Below are 13,215 nucleotides of genomic sequence, written 5' to 3' on the forward strand. Positions count from 1 at the left end.
ACGAATGTGGATGTCCTGCTGATGCTCTGTTCCTCTCTAGCACAATCCCAAAAAACCCTGAAACTGAGCATAGATCCCTGTTAAACCAGACCATTTGTATGTAACTGATTATGATACTTGAAAGGAATTTAACAACTCATGCTTAACACAATGTCTGGTAGCAGTGGAAATAAGGGAATGTTTTATTGATCTCCTACTACATAAATGAATTAAATTTCCCGAAATGCTTGGGAATTTTAAAGAAATATCAGAACTCTAGACCACTAGATTCATTATTCATCGTTATGGTTTAAAAACTAATCATGTTTTAGAGCCTTTACTACTGCATTGAATATGTGATTTCGTTTCTTAAGCCATCTGGGGGCAGTTATTTGTCAAAAAAAAAAAAAAAACCACACTCAGAGGCCTGCATCCCTTGGCTTACTGTTACAGTGACTTTGCATATCCTTTGTTCACATCTAAGTGGACAGGTGATGGGCTGAGTCAGGGAACAAAGGCAACAATAAGCTTTATGGGTCCAGGAACAGTGAATTGTGTTTGCATACTTTGGGGTAAACTGATTAGCTGAGAGCTGACAGAGGGCATTCATCCTTGAAAAGACCATTCAGGCAATCAAAGAAAATTCCACTTATCTGTTTTTCTGCAGGGTTTGAAGTTAGGATAAGGGGTGGGGGAGGGTGGGTAGTAACAGAGAGGAGAGGAAGGGGCTTCCGGGGCCCTCATCGGCTCCAGCTCTTGGTCTGGGGGTGGCCCTACGGCATGTTCACCTTGTAAAAATGTGTTTCAAAGCTTCACATTTGCTTTGATTGCTTTTCTGTATATGTTTTATATGACAGCGTACTTTTTAAAACAGAAGTCTGTGCATGTAAGGAGGGGGTGGGGGAGAGAAGGACAGGGAGTTTGAGGGTTAGCGAACTATTATTATAAACTACCACAGTGAGGGCTGACTGCTCAGTCCCTTAAGTCATGTCTATTTGTGGCCCCGTGGACTGTAGCCCGTCAGGCTCCTCTGTCCACGGGATTCTCCAGGCAAGAATACTGTAGTGGGCTGCCATTTCCTTCTCCAGGGGATCTTCCCAACCCAAGGATCAAACACAGGTCTCTTAAGTCTCCTGAATTGCAGGTGGATTTTTTACTGCTGAGCCACCAGGGAAGCCCATAAATGACCACAAACTACATACAAATATATATATTATACTACTGTTATATATAGGATCAATAAACAGCAAGGTCCCACTGTATAGCATAGGGAACTATATTCAGTGTCCTGTGATAAACCATCATGGAAAAGAAATTTTTAAAAAGAAGGTCTATATATGTGTGGCTGAGTCTCCTTGCTGTATGGCAGAGATTAGCACGACATCACAAATCTACTTCAATAAAAAGTTTAAATTAAAAAAAAAAAAAGAAATCCATGCACACATTGTGGAGATTGTGCTGGGGGTTCCCAGTAGGAGAGAACAAGGCTAAGATGCACACAGGAGGGTTTGGAAAGCAACGAGAGCCCTGTATTTCTCATTCCCCATCATCAGCAGGTGCTTGGATGGTTCTGCGAACCTGGGCTGGGCTCACTCAGCCAGCTGCTGTCCCTGACAGGCTCGTGGGGGCCGGCAGGTCTAGGGTGGTCTCCCCTGGGATCCCTAGGCTCCTCTCCCACATCCCTCCGGCAGCCCAGCCCAGGCATGTTCTCACAGCAGAGCTGGGGGCCAAGGAAGCAGAAATAGAAACAGGTTTTCACGCTCCTGTTTGCATCAGTGCCTGCCCCATTATCCAAAGCAAAGTGGAGACGGTTCTAGGAAAGGGTGTGCACACAGAGGGGATGTCGAATGGGTGGATTTTTCCAATCTGCCATATAGAGGTCAATGCTACCTGCTACCCAAATCATTATCCCAGATGTTTGATTAGGGAGACAGTTTTGCAGGAGAATGACCTGCTCGAGGTCATCTGGGCAACACTGAGAACCTGACCATCAGAACAGGGCCCACAGTCACCCCATGGCATCATCCACTGCGACGTTTTGACAGCACTGCCTTCATGCAACGTAACCTGATAAGAAACATAGACATTAGCTCCTTAGTGCTGCAAAGAGCCCATAGTAGTTTCCGCAACAGTCGCTTTAAGTAGGAATAAGGATGAGAACTTGTACAGATGGAAATCTCCCCAGGGCACATCACTGATTGTCAGTGTGGAGCCTACAGCGAGAGCAGCACGTTGAATTTTCTTCACATAATAATAATAACTACACCCACGTAGATCCTGGAACATGCATTTTCACTCGTGATGATGGTGAGTTGGAGGCCCACTAACACTCTGTCAGTGGATTTTTCCAAAACCAGAAATTTTATCTAAAAGGTACAGTGATGTGTTCCAAAACTCATGCATTCTTTTACCAGGTCCTTTTTAAATATGGGGGATCATCAATGAACAAAAGAGGCATCTCCCTGCTCTTAGAGGATGAAGAAGTTCAGAACAAGCCTCCCCAGAAAGTTCCACATTGGCATGGGGGCCGTGCAGCCTTCAGAGAAATATATTCCCTCCCTTGACTATGTATGCTTGACTCTCATACTTTGGCCACCTGATGTGAACAGCCAATTCACTGGAAAAGACCCTGACACTGGGAAAGATCGAAGGCAAAAGGAGAAGTGGGTGGCAGAGGATAGGATGGTTGGATGGCATCACCGACTCAATGGACATGAGTTTGAGCAAGCTCCAGCAGATAGTGAAGGACAGAGAAACCTGGCATGCTGCAGTCCATGGGGTCGCAGAGTCAGACACTTTGGACAACAACAACCCTGACTACCTAAAAGAATTTAAAGCCAAGAAGAGAGTCCTCACCAGATATCTGCTGGGCCCTTTATCCTGAACTTCCCAGCTTTCAGAACCATGAAAAATAAATGTCTTTTGTTTGAACCGCCTAGCCTATGGTATTTTGTTATAGCAAACAGACTAAGACAGCCCTTTGTCCCACGTTGAGTGACATTAAGAACTGAGATTGGTCAGTGGACTCAGGTGTGATGCGGACCAGGCTGATCCTTCCGTTACAGGATTCCACATAAATATTTCATTTAATAATTTTTATATAGATTATTGCTGCCTATACTGATTGAGTCATTCAGTTCTGTTCAGTCACTTAGTCATGTCCAACTCTTTGTGACCCCCACGGACTGCAGCACGCCAGGCTTCCCTGTCCATCACCAACTCCCGGAGCTTGCTCAAACCCATGTCCATCTAGTCGGTGATGCCATCCAACCATCTCAGCCTCTGTCATCCCCTTCTCTTTTTACCTTCAATCTTTCCCAGCATCAGGGTCTTTTCCTGATGAAGTCAGTTCTTCACATCATGTGGCCAAAGTATTGGAGTTTCAGCTTCAGCATCAGTCCTTCCAATGAACACCCAGGACTGATTTCCTTCAGGATGCACTGGTTGGAGCTCATTGCAGTCTAAGGGACTCTCATGAGTCTTCTCCAACACCACAGTTCAAAAGCATCAACTCTTCAACTTTCAGCTTTCTTTATGGTCCAACTCTCACATCCATACATGACTACTGGAAAAACCATAGCCTTGACTAGATGGACCTTTGTTGGCTTTTTAATATGCTATCTAGATTGGCCATAGCTTTTCTTCGAAGGAACCAGTGTCTTTTAATTTCATGGCTGCAGTCACCATCTGCAGTGATTTTGGAGCCCAGAAAATAAAATCTGATACTGTTTCCACTGTTTCCCCATCTATTTGCCATGAAGTGATGGGACCGGATGCCATGATCTTCGTTTTCTGAATGTTGAGCTTTAAGCCAACTTTTTCACTCTCCTCTTTCACTTTCATCAAGAGGCTTTTTAGCTCCTTTTCACTTTCTGCCATAAGGGTGGTGTCATCTGCATATCTGAGGTTATTGATATTTCTGCCAGCAATCCTGATTCCAGCTTGTGCTTCTTCCAGTCCAGTGTTTCTCATGATGTACTCTGCATATAAGTTAAATAAGCAGGGTGACAATATACAACCTTGACGTACTCCTTTCCCAATTTGGAACTAGTCCATTGTTCCATGTCCAGTTCTAACTGTTGCTTCTTGACTTGCATACAGATTTCTCAGGAGGCAGGTAAGGTGGTCTGGTATTCCCATCTCTTTAAGAATTTTCCACAGTTTGTTGTGATCCACACAGTTAAAGGCTTTGCCATAGTCAGTGAAGCAGAAGTAGATGTTTTTCTGGAATTCTCTTGCTTTTCCTATGATCCTATAGATGTTGCAAAATAATGACTTTTTCAATTATATAATTGTTTCTAGACATATTGGCTGGAGTTCATATAGAAAGCAAAATTTTCCCTCATCAGCAATTTGGTGGTTGTTGTTGTTGAGTCGCCTAGTCGTATCTGACTCTTTGTGATCCCATGCACTGCAGCATGCCAGGCCTCCCTGTCCCTCACCGTCTCATGAAGTTTGCCCAAGTTCATGCCCATTGCATCAGTGATGCCGTCCAGCCATCTCATCCTCTGGTGCCCTCTTCTCCTCCTGCCTTCAATCTTTCCAGCATCAGGGACTTTCCCAACGAGTCTGCGTTTGCACCAGCTGACCAAAATACTGGAGCTTCAGCTTCAGCATCAGTCCTTCCAGTGAATATTCAGGGTTGATTTCCTTTGGGATTGACTGGTTGGATCTTGCTGTACAAGGGACTCTCAGGAGTCTTCTCCAGAACAATTTGGTTATCTTGAAATATGATTCATAGAGGGAAGGCAGGATCAATGCTTGAGTTACTTTTGCTTAAAAAAGAATAAAAGTGGGGGAAAGATAAATTGGGAATTGGGGATTGACATATTCACACTAGCGTACATAAAATAGGTAACCAACAAGGACCTACTGTATAGCACAGAAAAACGTTTTCAATATTCTGTAATAACCTAAATGGGAAAAGAATTTGAAAAAGCATAGATAGATGTATATATGTATAACCAAATCACTTTGCTATACCCCTGAAACCAACACAATATTGTTAATCAATTGAACTCCAATATAAAATAAAATGTTTAATTGTTTAGAATTATTTCGGGGGAAAAAAAAAAAAAGCTTTTTCAGATTAAGCTGGATGTCCTAACAGTTTCCACTGATGATGAATGAGGATTTCTTTTCAGTTGTTTCTAATCATTATTAACTCAGAGACGTGTGCACTCTCTTCCCGGTTCCCCCCAATACTAATTCACATAATTAGATTATAACATCAAAAGCAGGAATTTGCCATGGATGCAGTCTGTGTGTATAGGTCTAGGACTTTCTCTCGCCCGTGGGCGACGAACCCCACAGTCAAGATACAGAACTGTGATTCCGCCGAGCTCCCTCATGCTACAGCTGTTTACAGCCACACACAGTCACTAACCCTAGCAACCTACTGTTTGCCACTCCTACCATTTTGCCCTTTTGAGAATGTTATGGAAATGAAATCACACAATATGTAACCTTTGAGACTAGCTTCTGGTCTCAGCAGGATGCTTTTAAGATCCACCCAAGTTGTTGCATGTATTAATAGTTTGTTTCTTTTTAATGCTGAGGGGTATCCCATGGTATGGATACACTGCTGTTCATTCACTTATTGAGGGATATTTGGATTGTTTCCAGTTTGGGGTTATCGTGAATAAAGCTGCTATGAACAGTGGTGTATATAGGGTTTTGTGGGGAACATTTTTCTATTTCTCTGGGATAAATACCCAGGAGTGCAATTGCTGGGAAGTATGGTAAATTGGTAAATGTAAGTTTGGACTTTTTTTTTAACTGCCATCATTTTTTGTTTTGATACTTAAATTATTCCATCTTTTCCCAGTAGATCTTCAAAGTTGCTTCTTTGACATGTTCAGTTGGTCTTTTCTAGCTGCTGCTGCTTTCCTTTCTTTCTTTTCTTTTCTTTCTTTCTTTTCTTTTCTTTCTTTCTTTTCTTTTCTTTCTTTCTTTCTTTTTTTTTTTTTTTGACCCAAGAAAACCTCCCAGGCTCCTCTAGTAAATCTCCAGCCCCAAATTTAAATTGTGCTTTGTTACTTTTGACTGTGTGCCTCTCATTTTCCTTAACAAATTAACGGGAAGTGATGGGTGAGCAGCAGACCTACACTCTGATTTCTCCTATTACTAGTCAAATCTGCTTGTAAATATACCAAGGACCAATTTCCCGCAACCAAACCTCACATTGTTTGCTAGTAGAGGAATACTTTTCTGTAACTACACATACATGATGGTTCAGGATTGTTTACAACACACAAACCTGAAACCTATGGGAAATGTTACTAAACCAAGTAACTGAGCTCCAGTTCCAAATAGCTCCTTTGCATCATTTAGCGACCTCATGGAGTGCTCATATATTCCCAGTAGGGCTATAAATGGCGCACACACACAAAATCACTTTGGAAAATGGTTTGAAAGTGTTTCTTTTTGCTTGGGTTTTCATAACAGAATGTCATAAACTGAGTGACTTAGAAAAGAAACCTTTGTTCCTCCTTTGGAGTCAGTTTTCTCATGAAGGCTCTCCTCCTGTTTGCAAATATCTGCCTCTGGCTGTGTCTGTGCACGGGCTTTCCCGGTACATGAAGTGAGGCAGGGGTATGGGCACTCTGTCTCTTCCTTTTCTTATAAGGCCATTAAACCCATCAAGACCTAGTTCAGTTAGTTCAGTTGCTCAGTCGTGTCAGACTCTTTGCGACCCCATGAATCGCAGCACACCAGGCCTCCTTGTCCAGAACCATCTCCCGGAGTTCACTCAGACTCATGTCCATTGAGTCAGTGATGCCATCCAGCCGTCTCATCCTCTGTCGTCCCCTTCTCCTCCTGCCCCCAGTCCCTCCCAGCATCAGAGTCTTTTCCAAGAGTCAGGTCTTCACATGAGGTGGCCAAAGTACTGGAGTTTCAGCTTTAGCATCGTTCCCTTCAAAGAAATCCCAGGGTTGATCTCCTTCAGAATGGACTGGTTGGATCTCCTTGCAGTCCAAGGGACTCTCAAGAGTCTTCTCCAACACCACACTTTAAAAGCATCAATTCTTCGGCGCTCAGCCTTCTTCACAGTCCAACTCTCACATCCATACATGACCACAGGACAAACCATAGCCTTGACTAGATGGACCTTAGTCGGCAAAGTAATGTCTCTGCTTTTGAATATACTATCTAGGTTGGTCATAACTTTTCTTCCAAGGAGTAAACGTCTTTTAATTTCATGGCTGCAGTCACCATCTGCAGTGATTTTGGAGCCCCCAAAAATAAAGTCTGACACTGTTTCTACTGTTTCCCCATCTATTTGCCATGAAGTGATGGGACCGGATGCCATGATCTTCGTTTTCTGAATGTTGAGCTTTAAGCCAACTTGTTCACTCTCCACTTTCACTTTCATCAAGAGGCTTTTTAGCTCCTCTTCACTTTCTGCCATAAGGGTGGTGTCATCTGCATATCTGAGGTTATTGATATTTCTCCCGGCAATCTTGATTCCAGCTTGGGTTTCTTCCAGCCCGGCGTTTCTCATGATGTACTCTGCATATAAGTTAAATAAGCAGGGTGACAATATACAGCCTTGACATACTCCTTTTCCTATTTGGAACCAGTCTGTTGTTCCATGTCCAGCTCTAACTGTTCCTTCCTGACCTGCATACAGGTTTCTCAAGAGGCAGGTCAGCTGGTCTGGTATTCCCATCTCTTTCAGAATTTTCCACAGTTTATTGTGATCCACACAGTCAAAGGCTTTGGCATAGTCAATAAAGCAGAAATAGATGTTTTTCTGGAACTTTCTTGCCTTTTCCATGATCCAGCGGATGTTGGCAATTTGATCTCTGGTTCCTCTGCCTTTTCTAAAACCAGCTTGAACATCAAGGAGTTCACGGTTCACGTATTGCTGAAGCCTGGCTTGGAGAATTTTGAGCATTACTTTACTAGCATGTGAGATGAGTGCAATTGTGCAGTAGTTTGAGCATTCTTTGGCATTGCCTTTCTTTGGAATTGGAATGAAAACTGACCTTTTCCAGTCCTGTGGCCATTGCTGAGTTTTCCAAATTTGCTGGCATATTGAGTGCAGCACTTTCACAGCATCATCTTTCAGGATTTGAAACAGCTCCACTGGAATTCCATCACCTCCACTAGCTTTGTTTGTAGTGACGCTTTCTAAGGCGCACTTGACTTCACATTCCAAGATGTCTGGCTCTAGATTAGTGATCACATCATCATGATTATCTGGGTAGTGAAGATCTTTTTTGTACAGTTCTTCTGTGTATTCTTGCCACCTCTTCTTAATATCTTCTGCTTCTGTTAGCTCCATACCATTTCTGTCCTTTATTGAGCCCATCTTTGCATGAAATGTTCCCTTGGTATCTCTAATTTTCTTGAAGAGATCTCTAGTCTTTCCCATTCTGTTGTTTTTCTCTATTTCTTTGCATTGATTGCTGAAGAAGGCTTTCTTATCTCTTCTTGCTATTCTTTGGAACTCTGCATTCAGATGCTTATATCTTTCCTTTTCTCCTTTGCTTTTTGCCTCTCTTCTTTTCACAGCTATTTGTAAGGCCTCCCCAGACAGCCATTTTGCTTTTCGCATTTCTTTTCCAGGGGATGCTCTTGATCCCTGTCTTCTGTACAACGTCACGAACCTCATTCCATAGTTCATGAGGCACTCTATCTATCAGATCTAGGCCCTTAAATCTATTTCTCACTTCCACTGTTTAATCATAAGGAATTTGATTTAGGTCATACCTGAATGGTCTAGCGGTTTTCCCTACTTTCTTCAATTTGAGTCTGAATTTGGTAATAAGGAGTTCATGATCTGAGCCACAGTCAGCTCCTGGTCTTGTTTTTGTTGACTGTATAGAGCTTCTCCATCTTTGGCTGCAAGGAATATAATCAATCTGATTTTGGTGTTGACCATCTGGTGATGTCCATGTGTAGAGTCTCCTCTTGTGTTGTTGGAAGAGGGTGTTTGCTATGACCAGTGCATTTTCTTGGCAAAACTCTATTAGCATTTGCCCTGCTTCATTCTGTATTCCAAGGCCAAATCTGCCTGTTACTCCAGGTGTTTCTTGACTTCTTACTTTTGCATTCCAGTCCCCTATAATGAAAAGGACACCTTTTGGGGTGTTAGTTCTAAACGGTCTTGTAGGTCTTCATAAAACCATTCAACTTCAGTTTCTTCAGCATTACTGGTTGGAGCATAGACTTGGATAACTGTGATATTGAATGGTTAGCCTTGGAGACGAACAGAGATCATTGTGTCATTTTGAGATTGCATCCAAGTACCGCATTTCAGACTCTTTTGTTGACCGTGATGGCTACTCTATTTCTTCTGAGGGATTCCTGCCCACAGTAGTAGATATAATGGTCATCTGAGTTAAATTCACCCATTCCAGTCCATTTCAGTTCACTGATTCCTAGAATGTCAACATTCACCCTTGCCATCTCTTATTTGACCACTTCCAATTTGTCTTGATTCATGGACCTGACATTCCAGGTTCCTATGCAATATTGCTCTTTACAGCATCGGATCTTGCTTCTATCACCAGTCACATCCATAACTGGGTATTGTTTTTGCTTTGGCTCCATCCCTTCATTCTTTCTGGAGTTATTTCTCCACTGATCTCCAGTAGCATATTGGGCACCTAATGACCTGGGGAGTTCCTCTTTTGGTATCCTATCATTTTGCCTTTTCATACTGTTAATGGTGTTCTCAAGGCAAGAATACTGAAGTGGCTTGCCATTCCCTTCTCCAGTGGACCACATTAATCTAACCCTAATTACCTTCAAAAAGCCCCACCTCCAGATATCATCCCATTAGGGGTTAGAACTTCAACATATGAATTTCGTGGGCACAAATATTCAGACCAGAACAGAAAATTCTGTATAAAATTAAACATATACCTATTCTAGAACCAAATGATTTCATTCCTAAGTACTTACCCAAAGGAAAGAAAACATATATTCACAAAAAGACTTGTAAAGAGGGCTTATAGCAACTTTAGTCATAATAGATAACACCTGAAAACAATACTAATACCCATCCATCAGTTCAGTTCAGTTCAGTCACTCAGTCATGTCTGACTCTTTGCGACCCCATGAATTGCAGCATGCCAGGCCTCCCTGTCCATCACCAACCCCCGGAGTTCACTCAGACTCATGTCCATTGAGTCAGTGATGTCATCCAGCCATCTCATCCTCTGTCGCCCCCTTCTCCTCCTGCCCCCAATCCCTCCCAGCATCCATGGGAGAGCAGATAAGCCAATTTCAGTGTATTTATGGTATTCATCTAATATACCACAGACTGATGGCTTAAACAACAGAAGTTTATTTTCTTATAGTTCTAGAGCCTGGCAAGCACCAGATCAGGTACCAGCTGGTCTGTGAGGCTTGTGGGCTCTCGAAACTGACAGCTGACAACTCAAAGGCTTGAGAACCAGGGGAAGCAATACAGTGGGTCCCAGCCCAAGTCCAAAGGCTCCAGAACGAAGAGTGTCAATGTCCAAGGGCAAATGCACAAGGGTGTCGCGATCAGGCAGAGAGCAAATCGGCCCTCCCCCTGCCTTTCTGTCCTGTTCAGGTCCTCAGTGGATAATGCCCACTGCATCAGTGAGTGTGATGCTCTTTATTCAATCTGATTCAAATGCTAATCTCTCCCAGTAATACAGACACACCCAGAAATAATGTTTTACCAGCTATCTGGGCATCTCTTTCTCCAGCAGAGCTGACACATTAAATTAACCATCACCACAGGCCAAAGACAATTTATAACACAACACCCCAAACCAGGAACATAGGAAATAAAATTAATTCTTATGAATCAATACAAGAAAACACAGACAACCCAATAAAAACAGACAAGAGGTATTAACAGGCATTTCACAAAATGAGAATATCCAACTGACCAACACATGCATGAGGAGACAATGAACCACATGAGCCATTAAAATAAAAATGAGTTATCAGGGACTTCTCTGGTGGTCCCGAGATTAAGACTGCACCCTTCCAATGCAGGGAGCACAAGGTCAATGTCTGGTTGAGGAAGGAAGATCCCACATGCTGTGCGGCACAGCCAAAAAACAAAAATCAAACATTTTTTAAAAAATGACTTATCATTACTCATCCATAGATTGCAGGGGTGGTTAAAGAACCTAACAAGAATATGCCGATGAGAATATGGAGCAGCAGAAATCACCAGACACTAATGCTAGTGATAAACTGATACAATCATTCAGGAAATCAGTGTGACGTTATATAATAAAGTGAAACACACTCGTGGCCTAGACCCGCAACTCCACTGCAAGGTACGTTCTCTAGAGAACCCTTGTGTGTGCGCACCTGGGCCTGAGCTTGGCTTCCTCCCAGGAACTGAGTCTAAGAAGCGGACTTGACGTAGATGCTCGCTTCGGGATGTGGTCCTGCAGAACCACAGTGGAGGGCACTGGCCAGAATTACGGGGATATGGCAGAAGGAGAGCCACTCCAGGGGAGGATCACTGAGTTGCTTACCACTGTGAGGAACCGGGGCTCAGCCCTGTTGGAGATCCTCCAAGAAACTGTGTAGCATGACCTTCAGAATCATCCACCTGCAACTTGGAAGTGGGGAGCGTTCATCCTCTGGTTCCTAAACCCACTGGTCAAAGGTTGTCCCAGTGGGGATTAATGTTCTGCAACTGTGGGTTTCCATGTTGCTCAGCTGAACCCTACTTATGTTCCATGTGGCAGCTGGCATGAAGGCCCTGAGGCAGAAAGCAAGGGGCATGCAGACCGCTGAGGTGACCTGATGCTGTCTGCACCTCATTAGACAGTCACCACAGCAACAACCGGAGAAAACAAAGGGGCCGAGAGTAGTGAGAAAGGGCACAGATGATGCCAACACACCGAAATACAAGACTGTTTGTAGAACTCTATTACTGGAAGGGAAGGGAAAGTGAAGTCGCTCAGTCGTGTCCGACTCTTTGCGACCCCATGGACTGCCACCCACCAGGCTCCTCCATCCATGGGATTCCCAAGTCAAATTCCCATCCACCAGTTGCTATTCAGTGGCTCAGTCGTGTCTGACTCTTTGTGACCCCACAGACCGCAGCACACCAGGCCTCCCTGTGCTTTCCTATCCCCTGGAGTTTGCTCAGACACACGTCCATTGAGTCAGTGATGATGCCACCCATCAGTCAGAGACTGTTTTTACATAGTGGTCCTCTCGTACAGTCCTCTGTTACACCATCCTGGCCACATTCTCTCTGGGGGCAGGCATTTATTCTCCCTCTCTCCATCAGACTGCGCCAGGGTCTCAGCTGACCCATGAGGGATAATCAAGAGGTCGCATGCTCCGTGAAGCATATGAACTTACAGGTGGAACATGTGTGATCCAGTTCCTCAACCAGGGACCAAACTAGGGCCCCCTGCATGGGAGCTGGAAGTCCCAACCACCAGACCACCAGGAAAGTCCCTCACCTTTATTTTAGCGTATAAGTGCAGGGGTTAATAGTCAGCTGCCTGTTGCTCTGGCTAAGCCTTGAGAAAATCACCATGGGAGAAGAATAAAAGCAAAACACAGCAATACAGCATAACCCAGATGAAAAGCACATCGGGTTGATCAGTTGGGGTCGGCATACCCTGAGAGGCTAAAGAAAAACAGTGTGGACCTTGGAACGCCGGGTCAGCGCAAGTTCAGAACGTTGCTTGTGCACACACTAAGACGTTTTCCCAAGGCATATGCAGGTTTATGACCTCCAGGCAGGTGATAGCCCTTGTTAAGAAAATAACAAAGATAGTTTAAAGTAATCAGTAAAATAGGAGATGTGACCGGGGACAAGGAGGCTGACTTCATCATACACAACAGATACTTCCTGCTTGCCAAGACACTAAATAAAATTGATGTGGGCCCGAGGAACAGGGTTCTGGACCCAAGAGGTCTTGAGTCCCCTGGTCCCATCTTTCAAACTGTAATTCTGTCTCTAGTCTCTTTTCCCCAAACTATACGTCGACCACTTGCGATCCGTATCTGCTGCTCTGGCCACAACACGTAAGTAGTGAGCAATTTGATTATGATTTTAGATGTCCTGCCCTGTGCTCAGCCGTGTCTCATTCTCTTCGACCCCATGGACTGTAGCCGGCCAGGCTCCTTCCTCTGTCCGTGAAAGTCTCCAGGCAAGAATACTGGAGCCGGTTGCCTGTGCCCTCCTCCAGGGGATCCTCCTCACCCAGGGACGGAACTTGCGGTCCTGCAGGTGGGTTCTTTACTACTCAGAGTCTTAGATGAACG

The sequence above is a fragment of the Ovis aries genome, chromosome 3, assembly GCF_016772045.2.
Source record: "Ovis aries strain OAR_USU_Benz2616 breed Rambouillet chromosome 3, ARS-UI_Ramb_v3.0, whole genome shotgun sequence".
In the NCBI taxonomy this organism is placed as follows: domain Eukaryota; kingdom Metazoa; phylum Chordata; class Mammalia; order Artiodactyla; family Bovidae; genus Ovis; species Ovis aries.